This window comes from Macaca nemestrina, chromosome 15 (assembly GCF_043159975.1).
Source record: "Macaca nemestrina isolate mMacNem1 chromosome 15, mMacNem.hap1, whole genome shotgun sequence".
In the NCBI taxonomy this organism is placed as follows: domain Eukaryota; kingdom Metazoa; phylum Chordata; class Mammalia; order Primates; family Cercopithecidae; genus Macaca; species Macaca nemestrina.
Window position 1 is genome coordinate 50,378,544 of NC_092139.1, and position 11,999 is coordinate 50,390,542.

At 41.7% G+C, this 11,999-nt stretch overlaps 2 long non-coding RNA genes across 3 annotated transcripts; both read left to right on the top strand.

Annotated features, from left to right (window-relative positions):
* Window positions 1-243: 243 nt before the first annotated feature.
* LOC139358514 (uncharacterized) lies at window positions 244-5,036 on the top strand. Its single transcript, XR_011613545.1, has 3 exons — window positions 244-375; window positions 3,233-3,400; window positions 4,920-5,036. It is a non-coding gene; the product is annotated as an uncharacterized lncRNA (long non-coding RNA).
* Window positions 5,037-5,040: 4 nt separating this feature from the next.
* Window positions 5,041-9,032, top strand: LOC105486869 (uncharacterized). Of its 2 annotated transcripts, none has more exons than XR_011613543.1 (4): window positions 5,041-5,179; window positions 6,269-6,376; window positions 8,323-8,615; window positions 8,944-9,032. It is a non-coding gene; the product is annotated as an uncharacterized lncRNA (long non-coding RNA). The 2 variants fall into 2 exon arrangements; XR_011613544.1 differs by having other exon boundaries at window positions 8,323-8,437; window positions 8,944-9,019.
* The last annotated feature ends 2,967 nt before the right edge of the window (window positions 9,033-11,999 follow it).

Sequence of the window (11,999 nt, forward strand, 5' to 3'; positions counted from 1 at the left end):
GCTATTATTATATTTATATATCCTTATATATACTGTTTTGGAAGGAATTTTACAACTATTTTTATGTACAGAAAACTCAATAGTGTACATTTAATTCAGTTTAGTGGCAAGTCTGTATCCTTTGCCATTTCCAGCTTGGCAATGTGAGCCATGGATTTTGGGCCTGGGACATTGCTTCCCCTGAGATGATGGATCTCATCATATTTGTTGTTGTAATTGGTCTTGGTAGCTTCCACCAGCTTAGACAAAACTCCTTGGTCTTCTAAGTTAACCTGCGTGAAGGTGACAATGGCACAGGTCATCTTGTGGACCAGACGTCCCGTTCTTGCCTTCCCTTTGTTAATGCAGTAAGGGACTCTCATCTTTCAACACAAGGTAGGTGGGAAGTGTTTTATATACTCTGAATAATAATAAATCTTTACTTTCTTCTAAGGGTTAACCTCTTAAGTACTCAGTTTCTTTATCTAAAATAAAAAGGGGGAATTTGGTCAGTGATGTTTAAGCTTAGCTCAAGGAAGTAAAGAGACTTAGTGGCAATATCTCTTTCTCCCCCTTCCCAGATATTTCTTCCCAGGGGTGATGGGAGACGGGGAGCCAGTGAGCGAAGATAGGAATCTCCAGCTCCAATTCAGATAAATCGGCTCAGCTTTTATCTGTTTTACTTTTGCTTTGAGTCAGGCTTTAAAAAAAACTTTGAAAAATTATTGAAGTAAAAGATTCATTCCAACAAAACATTTGACAATTTAAGATAGTTTCAACATCTGTAAGCTGAAATAAATATCTGAACCGTTTGAATACGGCATAAAATATTCAGGACATCTTTTTCCATGGAACTTTAACAGGTTTTCATGTGACACACAATAAATCCAGACAGAGAACGAGCTCATTAAAATTGAGTCTGGAAGAGGTATTCTTTGTCTGGATTTTCCCAGTCTTGGCCAATATCTTGAGTCTTATATTCATTCAGGAACCACCTCATTCATATATCCATGTATAAACACACATGCAATCGTTCCTTAACACATGGATTTGTTGTCTGGGGTGAGAAATCTGTGCCTTACGTTAGGCAAACTTACGTATCAATAAACAGAAAGTCCTACATTGGGTCTTGACACACATCTCCAGTCCTTAACCAGGGAGAAGGGGGGTGGTCAGAGATGTGCTCTGGGACTGAGCTGGACTTCTTGAGCATTTTCCACGACGCTCTGGTCTCACAGTTTGTGTGTCCTGCAAGTTGTTTGTGTTGCTCATTTTCCATATCGGGGTTGTGCCTGTAGCTCCAGGAAGGACTAACTGCAGAGGCTGGCCACTCTGTCTCTTTGGAGGGACAATTGTTCTGCTTGAGGGGCTGCATCTTCTCGATGTGCAATGGTCTAACGAGCCCCTTCTGGGAACAATCTCCTCTGCCTGAAAACTGAACAGAAAAAGAACCATACATTTGTACAGAACCTGACACCCCTAGGCAGCTACATTAAATACCTTCCTGGCAATATTTGCTGAGAGTGTCTTTGCAGTGGCCTCATGCATCATGTCTGCGGGTGGCCTGCCCTTCATAGGTGCAGGACTGGGGCAAGAATACAAATGGAGGCCATCAGCTTATGGTCTGTCCCGTTCTCTTCTTAGCACTGACTCCATCTTTGTGCACGTACGTATGGACACTTCAGCCTACAAGTTCAAGCCCCATCCATATTCTGTGCAAAAAGCCAGCCCGTGGCCTCTCTTTGGGCCTAGGGGTGTGTAACCTAGCACGGTTACCCTTGAGAGGGAGGCTCCAGGAAAGAGGTCTGTGCAGACCTTGGAAATGGGTTGAGAGCTGTTTGGATAAGAAATTACAGGGTCCCGAAGCCTGAATGAAGGCACGGGGTCTCTGGATGATCATGTCCCCTGAACTCAGCACACTTCCACTTTCTGAGGAGGGATATCCCTGGAAAAGGGCCAGAACAGAGCCTTCTAAAGCACAAGGTCCAGGGCAAGGGATCCTCTCTGCTGGGCCCAAGGATGGTACTGCATTCCAAAAGTGAGATCATGTGTACCTATTTTCTGCTGTTTACCTAACTCATTCAATAACACCACAGTGAAATCTTTGTTCTTTTTTATGTCTGTATAACCTGTCACGATATATATGACAGTTAATTTTATGTGTAAACTTGACTGGGTCACAAGGATCTAGATATATGGTCAAACATTTTTCTGGGTTTGTCTGTGAGAGTGTTTCTGGATGAGATTAACATTTGAATCGGTAATCTCAGTAAAGCAGATGGCTCTCTCCAATGTTGAGTAGGCCTCATCCAACCTGTTGGAGGCCTGAATAGAAGAAAAAGGAGTAGTAAGAGAGAATTTGCTCTTTCTGCCTGTCTTTAAGGTGGGACATGGATCTTCTCTTGCCCTTGGACTAGGACTTACACCCTCAGCTCTGCTGATCCTAGGCCTTTATATTTGGACTGGAACTTACCTTCTCAATTCTCCTGGTTCTCAAGTCTTCAGACTCAGATTGGAGCTGCACCACTGTATTTCCTGGGTCTTCTGCTTGCAGAGAGCAGATCATGGAACTTCTTAGCCTCCATAATTACTTGAGCCAATTCCTTATAGTCTATTTATCTATCTATCTATCTATCTATCTATCTATCTATCTATCTATCTATCTATCTATCTATCTATCTATCTGGGTCTGTTTTCACACTGTTCTAAAGAACTGCGTGAGACTGGGTAATTTATAAACAAAAGGTTTAATTGACTCACAGTTGCACGTGACTGGGGAGGTCTCAGGAAACTCACAATCATGGTGGAAGGCAAAGGGGAAGCAGGCACCTTCTTCACAAGGGGGCGGGAGAGAGAGAGAAGGGAAATTGCCACTTTGAAACCATCAGATCATGTGAGACCTCCCTCACTATCACAAGAACAGCATGGAGAAACTGCTTCCATGATTAAATCACCTCCCACCAGGTCTCTCCCTTGACACATGGGGATTATAATTCAAGACAAGATTTAGGTGGGGTCACAGAGCCAAACAATATCTCTGTCAATCTATCTATCTATCTATCTATCTATCTATCTATCTATCTATCCATCCTATTGGTTCTGTTTCTCTGGAGAACCTTGTCTAATACAGTATTGGTGTATCATAATTTAGCCAACCATTTCTCTTAATGAATATTGACTTTGTGTCCAAGTTGTAGCTATGAACAATGCTACTATAAATATGTCTGCACATATCATGATGTTATTTCCATAGGAAACATTTCCAGGAGTGCAACTGCTACATCAAAAATATATAATTTGAACTGTAATGGATGCTGCCAAATGGTCAACAAACATATGAAAAGATACTAAATACGCCAAATCCTCAGGGAGATGCAAATTCAGTTAACAACAAGACATTACACCCATCACATGGAAAATTGTAAGGAAGCGCGAAAACATCGATATCACTTTGGGGAAAAGTATAGTCTCATGCATGGTTGATGGAAATATGAAGTGCACCAGGCTTCCTGGAAGGCAGTTTAGAGCTTATTTATAGGGTCACAAAAATAAAACAGAAGTTCCTCTTCTTTTCATATTTCTTTCCATTTCTGTCAAACTAATACATACACGATGACACTATGAACTCACTCCCTCTTAGATTATTCCCTCTGAAGAATTATGGGCCTTGTGAGTTTCAGCAAATCTCTCGGGGACTCCTAGCACCTTGTCTCCTGGCTATGGCTGAAGTTGCTTATCTTGGACACAACATGCTGAAGTGGAAGTGAGGGGCTGTTCAGGAATGAAAGGAGACCCACCCAGTAAGCACTGTGGAAAGCCTCCCTTTACTTGGATTAGTGAGTTTTCTGTTCAGAGAACCCCAAATTAAGCTATCTCTAAAGTCTCTATCTGGAAATGCAGAAACCCATGATTCCTTTCCTGAGGACTTTCCCCAGCTAAGAAATTTCTAACCATAATTTAATGAAGACCTGTGTTTTCCTCTGGGTCAAACAGGCTGCTGGGAGCCTTGGCACCCCCTTCCTGGAAACACTATTGATTTTCAGCATGGTTGATAAAACAGAGAGATAAAAGGCCCAATTTCTCTTTTTATGATGGATATGACCAATTAGCTATAAATGTCAAGTATCCACAACTTAATTAATTCCAGTTCATTTAACTACTGTAATTAGATTTTTCCCCCAAACAAAGCAACAGTATGTTTTCGAAGGTCATAGACTAATACTATAGTGAATACGGCTGAAAGACCTGCACTTTGGATGGAAAGTAACTGATGGTTGGCTAGTGCCTGTGGGGAAATAGACCACACAATATAAAAAATAATTGGCAGGCTGATTAATAGAGCTTGTTTGAAATATATACATAATACATCTTTGATTAATAGCACCAATGAGCACTTGAACTTAAACCTTTAAAATTTTTAGACATTTTTTAATTTAATGGAAAGACTAGAAAAAAAAATCTGATTGGAGTTTGAGTCAGATGGTCCAACGAGAAACCAGAATCCCAATTAGCGAGGAATGTCTCTTTTGTTTGAGAAAAGCAACTTAAACAGTCATATTCTATTGTATAAATCAAGTTCTCCAGGGGATAATATGGGTAGGAAGAGATTTAATCCAGGAAGGGTTAACCCGTTTGCCTTAAAAAATCAAAAGCTTCAGAAAGTTTGAAGAGTTTGGTAGTAGACGCTGGGGTTGGAAGAGGTGTTTGGCGGGTATTTCTATGAAGGTTAGAGAAAGGGAGACCCAAACTATATGGGTGGTGGCAGCAAGAATGTGCAGAAGGTGAGAGGACTTCCTCAAGGAGTGAGTGTGGTCAAATAACTTCCATATGGAGATGTCTGGACTTCCCCAAGCAGTGAGTGTTGTCAAATAACTTACACGCGGAGACGTCTGTTACTCAATTTTGTTTTCTGTATTTCCTTCTGCCACCATTTCCCCAAGAGTCCAGTTAAAGTCTTCCAAATGGAACTGGCTTGTGACAGTGGTGCCTGGAGGACAGGAAGAAGCAGGCTTGCCCTGAAGTATCCAGCCTGGACTGAAGTCGTGTAGCAGGAAGATGACCGCTGTGGGCACCAGGAGGAGCTGGGTGGAGTAGCAAGAGTGGAGAAGGAAAAGCACACAGAAGGGGGGAGCACTCCAGTAAAAAGAAAGGCTCTCCAGCACCTTTCAGAGGGAACTGGCCAGGATCTGGATCTCTGTTAGTGCGTAGAATGGGGCACAGGATTTTTTTCATATCTTTTTAAATGGACTCATTCCCTTTCATTTGCCAGTTTTCAAAATGATGCATTGGTTCACTTGCATCCGCCAATGGAGTCCCAGGAATTATTATAAACTTATGTATTAATTCTTTTTCAATTATTATGAATGCAGATATTTAAATGCAGTTGTTACATTTCTTTTTTTTGTTTTGAGACAGAGTCTCACTCCATCGCCTAGGCTGGAGTGCAGTGGTGCGATCTGGGCTCACTATAACCTCCGCCTCCCAGATTCAAACGATTCTCTTGCCTCAGCCTCCCAAGTAAGCTGGGATTACAGGCATGTGCCATCATGCTCAGCTAATTTTTGTATTTTCAGTGGAGATGGGGTTTTGCCATGTTGACCAGGCTGGTCTTGAACTCCTGGCCTCAGGTGATCCGCCCACCTTGGCCTCCCAAAATGTTGGCATTACAGGTGTGAGCTACTGCGCCTAACCCACTTGTTACATTTCAACCTTTTGCAGTTATTACTTTTTTTTTTTTTTTTTTGAGACAAGGTCTCTCTCTGTCACACAGGCTGTATTGCAGTGGCATGATCAGGGCTCTCGGCAGCCTTAAACTCCCAGGCTCAAGCAATCCTCCTGCCTCAGCCTCCTGAGAAACTGTGATTATAAGTGAATGCCGCCATGCTTGGCTAGTTATCTGTAACAGTGCTCAGATTGTCCCATCTGTGGCCTAAAGGAGCCTCTTCAAGTTTCACAAGCCATCTTTTATTAATAATATATTAAAAAAAGGGTAACTGTAAAAGCCCAGAAGTCTCAAGGATATTGAGGCAGCAGACAATTTGTTTGCCTTATTTTTCTGTAAACTGAAATTCTGGCTATTTTTTACCAGCATTTCCCTTCAACTCTCTTCTTTCAAAACTAGAGCACTTGGCCTTCATTCACACATCTTATCAATTCATAGGAAATCCATGACTCAGTTTTCTTTATGTGTATTTGTTAAGTGCCTACCATGCTCCCAGGCTGTGCCGGGCAATGCTCCCTTCTCCGCGGATTTCGACTTTCATTTTCTGATGTTGTGTTGTTTGTGCAGGCAGTCACAGCAGTGACATTCTCCACATGTAGATCGGAACATCCAAATGAGAACTGATACATCAGATTAAATTGGGTGAGGCATCAACAGTAAAAGCCATGGTGAAAGGTAATCAGTCTTCAATAGTTTGGGTAATGCTTTCTTCCTGAAATGGCTTGCTGTGATTGATTTATAAGGGAACTTCATTCTTGCCGGGAGTTTCCAAGCATGGGTAATTGGGTTCATGGCCCATGACCAGAGTAGACAAATGGAGATGCCACTGTTGATGGCATTGCTGGCCATGGTATAACTGTGATTAAAGCCATAACAGCTGAGTAGCATTTCTTCTCCTTAACTACCCTAGCTTTTTATAAATGTGGCCACCTGAGCTGCATTCTGAGCTCTCAAGACGAGTCATGTTTTGGATTTTCAGAAAGCTTTTCTCCAAACTCTTCTTGGATTTTCAGGAAGAATATCTGTCTGCCATGGTACCCACTTTCTCCTATGATCGGGGCCATGATGTCTTTCTGAGGCAGATTGGAAGAATCAATTCAAAGCGGTTGGAGCACAACGAGGTCTTCAGTGAAGACAATGACTTCCTACCCTAATTTTCTTTTATTTCTGCGACCTGTTCAATGTCCACCACAATGGCCCTGAGTGGAGACGAGAGACTGTCTGAAACATTCTCTCTCATCATTGGTATAGAAAGTATAGAGTCAGACCAGTTTGAATATTGGCTCTAGCACTTGTTAATTGCATAAACTGGGGCATTGTCTTATGTTGGGTTCTTTCTAAAGCAGACTTATAGAAAAAGTTTTGAAGGCAAGTCATTTACTTGGGAAGTGATTCTAAGAAACACTGGTGGCCAGATGCGGTGGCTCATGTCTGCAATCCCAGCACTTTGGGAGGCCAAGGCAGGCAGATCACAATGTTAGGAGTTTGAGACCAGCCTAACCAACATGGTGAAACCCCATCTCTACTAAAAATACAAAAATTAGCCGAGAGTGGTTGCATGCGCCTGTAATCCCAGCTACTCGGAAGGCTGAGACAGGAGAATCGCTTGAACCTGGGAGGTGGCAGTTGCAGTGAGCCGAGATCGTGCCATTGCACTCCAGCCTGGGTGACAGAGTGAGACTCTATCAAGAAAAAAAAAAGAAGCAGCAGCAGCACTGGTATGGGGGTGTGGAAGTGAGACAGGAAGGGAAGGAGGCCTACAGAGATCTGTTAATGAGCAGTTCACTCCTGTGGCAACTGGGGTTCACTCCTGCTGAGGAACTCTGGGAGGCCCTGCCTCAGTGTTATTTCATATAGTAGTAAGCTACCCAGGTGCTTTTACTTTCCGGCTTTTCTACTCTGCTCTGTGTGTGGGCTGGGCTTGCTTTTGAAGCCAGAAAAAGCCCCTGGCAGAGGGTAACAGGCACTTGGCATAGGAAGCCCCTGGCTTGTAGGTAGATGGGAAAATGTGAATGGTGAGTCTGTTACACACATGTTATGCCACATCTCTAAGCTTTGGTTTTCTCATGTGAAAAATGGAGATAATATGAGCTACTTCTTGGGGTTTTTAGGAAGGTTCAAAAGCTAATGTGAAGCGAAGAGGCCTTGCATGTAGCACTCAAAGTAGGCACTTCGTATGTATTTCTTTCATTTTTCCATGTGAATACTTCATTGTTATAATAGCAAATAGTCATACAAACAGGCTTTGTTTTACAGGATTGGGTGGCAGGAGGAAGTGAGGAGGGAGCAGTGGGTGGACACTGGGTGAAGCAGTGTGGACGAATACTAGTAAAAGCATCAGGCACAGTATTGTATACTCATCCATGGGGACCCTTCCATGTATTCACACACAAAGAGAAGATGTCTGCAGTTTCTCCCCAAAGTTTTCCCAATGGCACCCCTTTAGTATAATATTCAATGTGTTTCAAAAGTGAAATTGCTGCCTGGGTTTTTAAAAGAGAATCTTTGCTTTGTGATTAGGCAGCAGAACGTGAGTAATTTGTACCAATATATCTCCTTTCATTCTTCAAAAATTAAGTACTTTCTTTCATTAACTCACCACATTCCGTGCTTCCTTTTAGGAAGGAAAAACCTTCCATCGATGTGTGAGATGGCTCACGCTGTCCTTGCTTCGTCCATTTCACAGTTGGAGAGACAACGACCAGAAGTGTATGAACCTCTTTCTGGAAAATCCAGGTTCCAGTTACAACAATTTTAGTCCTCACGAAACTGTACTATTTCGGGCCTCACAGAAGAAAATGAGAATGTTGTACTGTATTCTAAAATTGGGCGGTGATAAATGAATTACACATGGCGTTGAATCTCCTCTTGGCAAGGAAGTGAGGCAGAGCAGCTTGAATGCATATGTGGGGAGGTGGGGTTGTGCTGTATCCTTTTTGTTCTGTTCTGTTTTTATTACATGTACATGTGGATCTGTATGAGTGTGTTTGTCTGGTGAATGGCCACAGCTAGAGAATAACTAGGATTAGTAGACCTAGCTAATTATGTCTCTTTTTGTTCTTACCTCAAGATTAATGTATGAGTCAGGATTGGCTAGCCTATGCCAAAATAACAGATAGCCTAAATTTCTAAATTTAATTTAGCCCCTAAATTTCTATAGCTTCCACCAACAAAAGTTAATTCTTGCTCTTTCTCCATGTCCATCAGGGGTCAGTTGGGAAATAAACTGTGCTTCTGTGTAGTTCTCCCTGCAGAACTCAGGCTGACTGACAGCCTTTATCTGGGATGCTTCCAGTAACGACAGAAGAATGAAGCTTTGGAGGGATTCCCAGCAATGATTAAGTGCTCAACATGCAGGTGACATACATCATTTGTGCTCAGAGCTCATTGTCCATAATTGGCCATGTGTTCCCAATCAACCAGAAGAGCTTTAAGAAGTGCAGTGTTAACAGGTGCCCAGGAGAGAAGGAGAATTAGAAGATGTGGTGAGCAGCAGTAATGACCGCGACAATTTGAGTTAACGTTAGACAGCTTAGAGTCCTAATGACTTTTCTGCTTTTATCTAGAAATACTCCCACTTCAAAGACATATTATCACCATATTCAAGATATAAAATGTCAATCACTTATATCTGGACCGGCACTGCCCAGTGAAACTTTCTGTGGTAATGGAAATTTTCTTTGCATTGTCCACCACAGAAGCCACCAGCCACATATAGTATTTGAGCTCTTGAATGTGGTTAGGGTAAGTGAGAAACTAACTTTTAAAATTTTTATTCAACTTCAATAAATTTAGATTTGAATAGTCATTATTGGCCAATACAGTTCTAGATCACTGAAGTCACACGGTAGATTTGTTTTTTGTCCGTCAGCAAGTAACAATGTCACCTAAGCCCTTATATTTGTACTGTATTCTGTAGTTTTCAAAATGCTTTTATATATACTTCTCATCTCATTGGATTCTTCCAACATGCCTAGAGGGTATACAAGGCAGGTGATATTGTAATGCCCATTTTATAGATATGAAAACAAAGATGCAGAGACATTGATTTGCTCATGATAATGGGACAATTAGTGGTGTGGGGACTAGAAACTAAAAGTCTAGGCTAGTTATGCCTTGTTTGACGTTATACACCCTGCTCAGCACCAGGCTTGTCTCACAATAAATATTTGACCCAACACTTGAAAAATTCCACAAACATTAACACAGACTTACATTTCTTTCCTTTGAAGCACTTATTTCTATAAGCGCTTGTATAGCATTTATTTTTAATATTACTCCATGTTAAACATAGACTAGGCTTATGTTAATCATATTTTTTCTTGAATATAAACTGTCATACTGACAGTTTAATATATGAATTTCCTTTTCTCCAAGTAAATTTCTCCAGAGCTCCATAAATTCTGGAAATTTTCCTTCTTTGGCAACTTCTTCAGTGTCCAGTAGGGTCACCAACTGTCCCAGTTAGCCTGAGACTGAGAAATTTCCTGGGATACAGATGTTCAATACCAAGGCCAGGACAGTTCCAGGCAAACTGGGACAGTTGGTCACCCAGGTGCCCAGCACAAAGCTGTATTCCTGGTTTGAATTGAACAGAATATTAAAGTTGCAAAGATGTGTTTCAATCACAGCCCTTACCATAGTCACCTGAGAATTGCAGGCACTCCATAAATAATTTTATGACGAAAATATGAAGGGTAATAAATTTTGGATAGGCTTTCGTATGTCCGAATAGCAAACTGAGCAAGTGAATTTTTTTAAGGAACCGTGTGATGTCAGCACATCTCTTTTCTTATATTTCCATGTCTAGTTTGAATGATATTTCTGTTAAGAGTAAAGAAAAATTATGCATTGCTGATCTTGGATAGAGCAGGTCTTGTTAATGGCAGGAGTTCACAGATGCATGGCTGTGCACGCACATGCAAACACACTATCAAATGATGGACTTCTCAAAAGCTTCCATTGACTTAAGATAGCTATTCTAAAGTTCAAATGCCTATTATTAAACTTTCTGATGTTCCTTTCATTCCTTGAAATAACCACAACCTTCTGTGTCTCTGGGGAACATGGCCAAGCTCTTGCTGTGTGGATTTTCCAAGCCTCCGCTCTTACAAGCAGGCCCAGGGCTTTGATTTTGATCTGTGGCTTTGGGGCGGAGGACTCTTCCTCTATTGTGTCTTGAGCCTTTGAATGCTTCAGTCACTACAGCATATTGATTTTCTCAACTTCTTCAAATGAGAAAGTGCCTTTTGAATAGCAATAAGGTAGCTCTTGACACACCTCCCGAATAACAATCTCCTTCTGTATCTGTGTATAGAATAGCGATGCCTCCTTGACTGCTGATTATTACAACAGGCAGCTTTGTTGTAGTTCACATCACTGTCACCTGACAAACTTCATGATGCCCTCAGGTTGCCCACACTTTACCCAATAGATGTGTTTTTGAAAAGCTGGGGTTTAAACTATTTATGCAAATCAAATGCTTCTGGTAATATATCTGCGTGGATGTTGTAAAAGAGAATGCATGCAAGGTGGAGAGGGATCCATCCAAGTGATTCGCCCCTCTCGCCAGCGGCTGAGATCCTGTGACTCTAGGTTCCTTTAATTCTATAGTTTATTGATAATTTTAGATAGTTTTCGCTTTCACTCCTGAGTGATCTTCAATTAGCAATGGTTCCTAAAATTTTATTTTTAGTTTAGATTTATTCCTAGGGTTTAGATTTATTCCTTGGCAATGCCTAGAAGAGGGCCACAGTTCGCAAGGGTGTCATTCACACACATAGATGGAAATACCTTGAGTGTATTGCCTGCCATGAAGTTGGTAGAAGCAGAAGCATCTTCCTTGAGTCTTCTTGACCCATTCCTACTGTCTATGAACATAAATATAGATTTGGGTGAGGGAATGAGAAGAAAATCAGGGCACCTTTGGCCCAGGCCATGCACAAGGTATAGTCAGAGTGGAATTTTCAAGCAAAATGGGTCCAAGGAGTTGAACTGAGGAATAAAATCAAGGCCCATTAAAGAGACCACACGTTTTCAGTTTGGCATTTAAGCATTTGTAATCATCATGCCAACCTTCCTCTGAGGTCAGTGGATGTCCAGGGTATACCCCAAACTAAATGAACCAGAATCAGTGGGGTGGGACCCAGATATCAGTATTTTAAAAAATTACCCAGGTGTTGGGAGGCCGAGGCGGGCGGATCACAAGGTCAGGAGATCGAGACCATTCTGGCTAACCCGGTGAAACCCCGTCTCTACTAAAACAAAACAAAACAAAACAAAAAACTAGCTGGGCGGG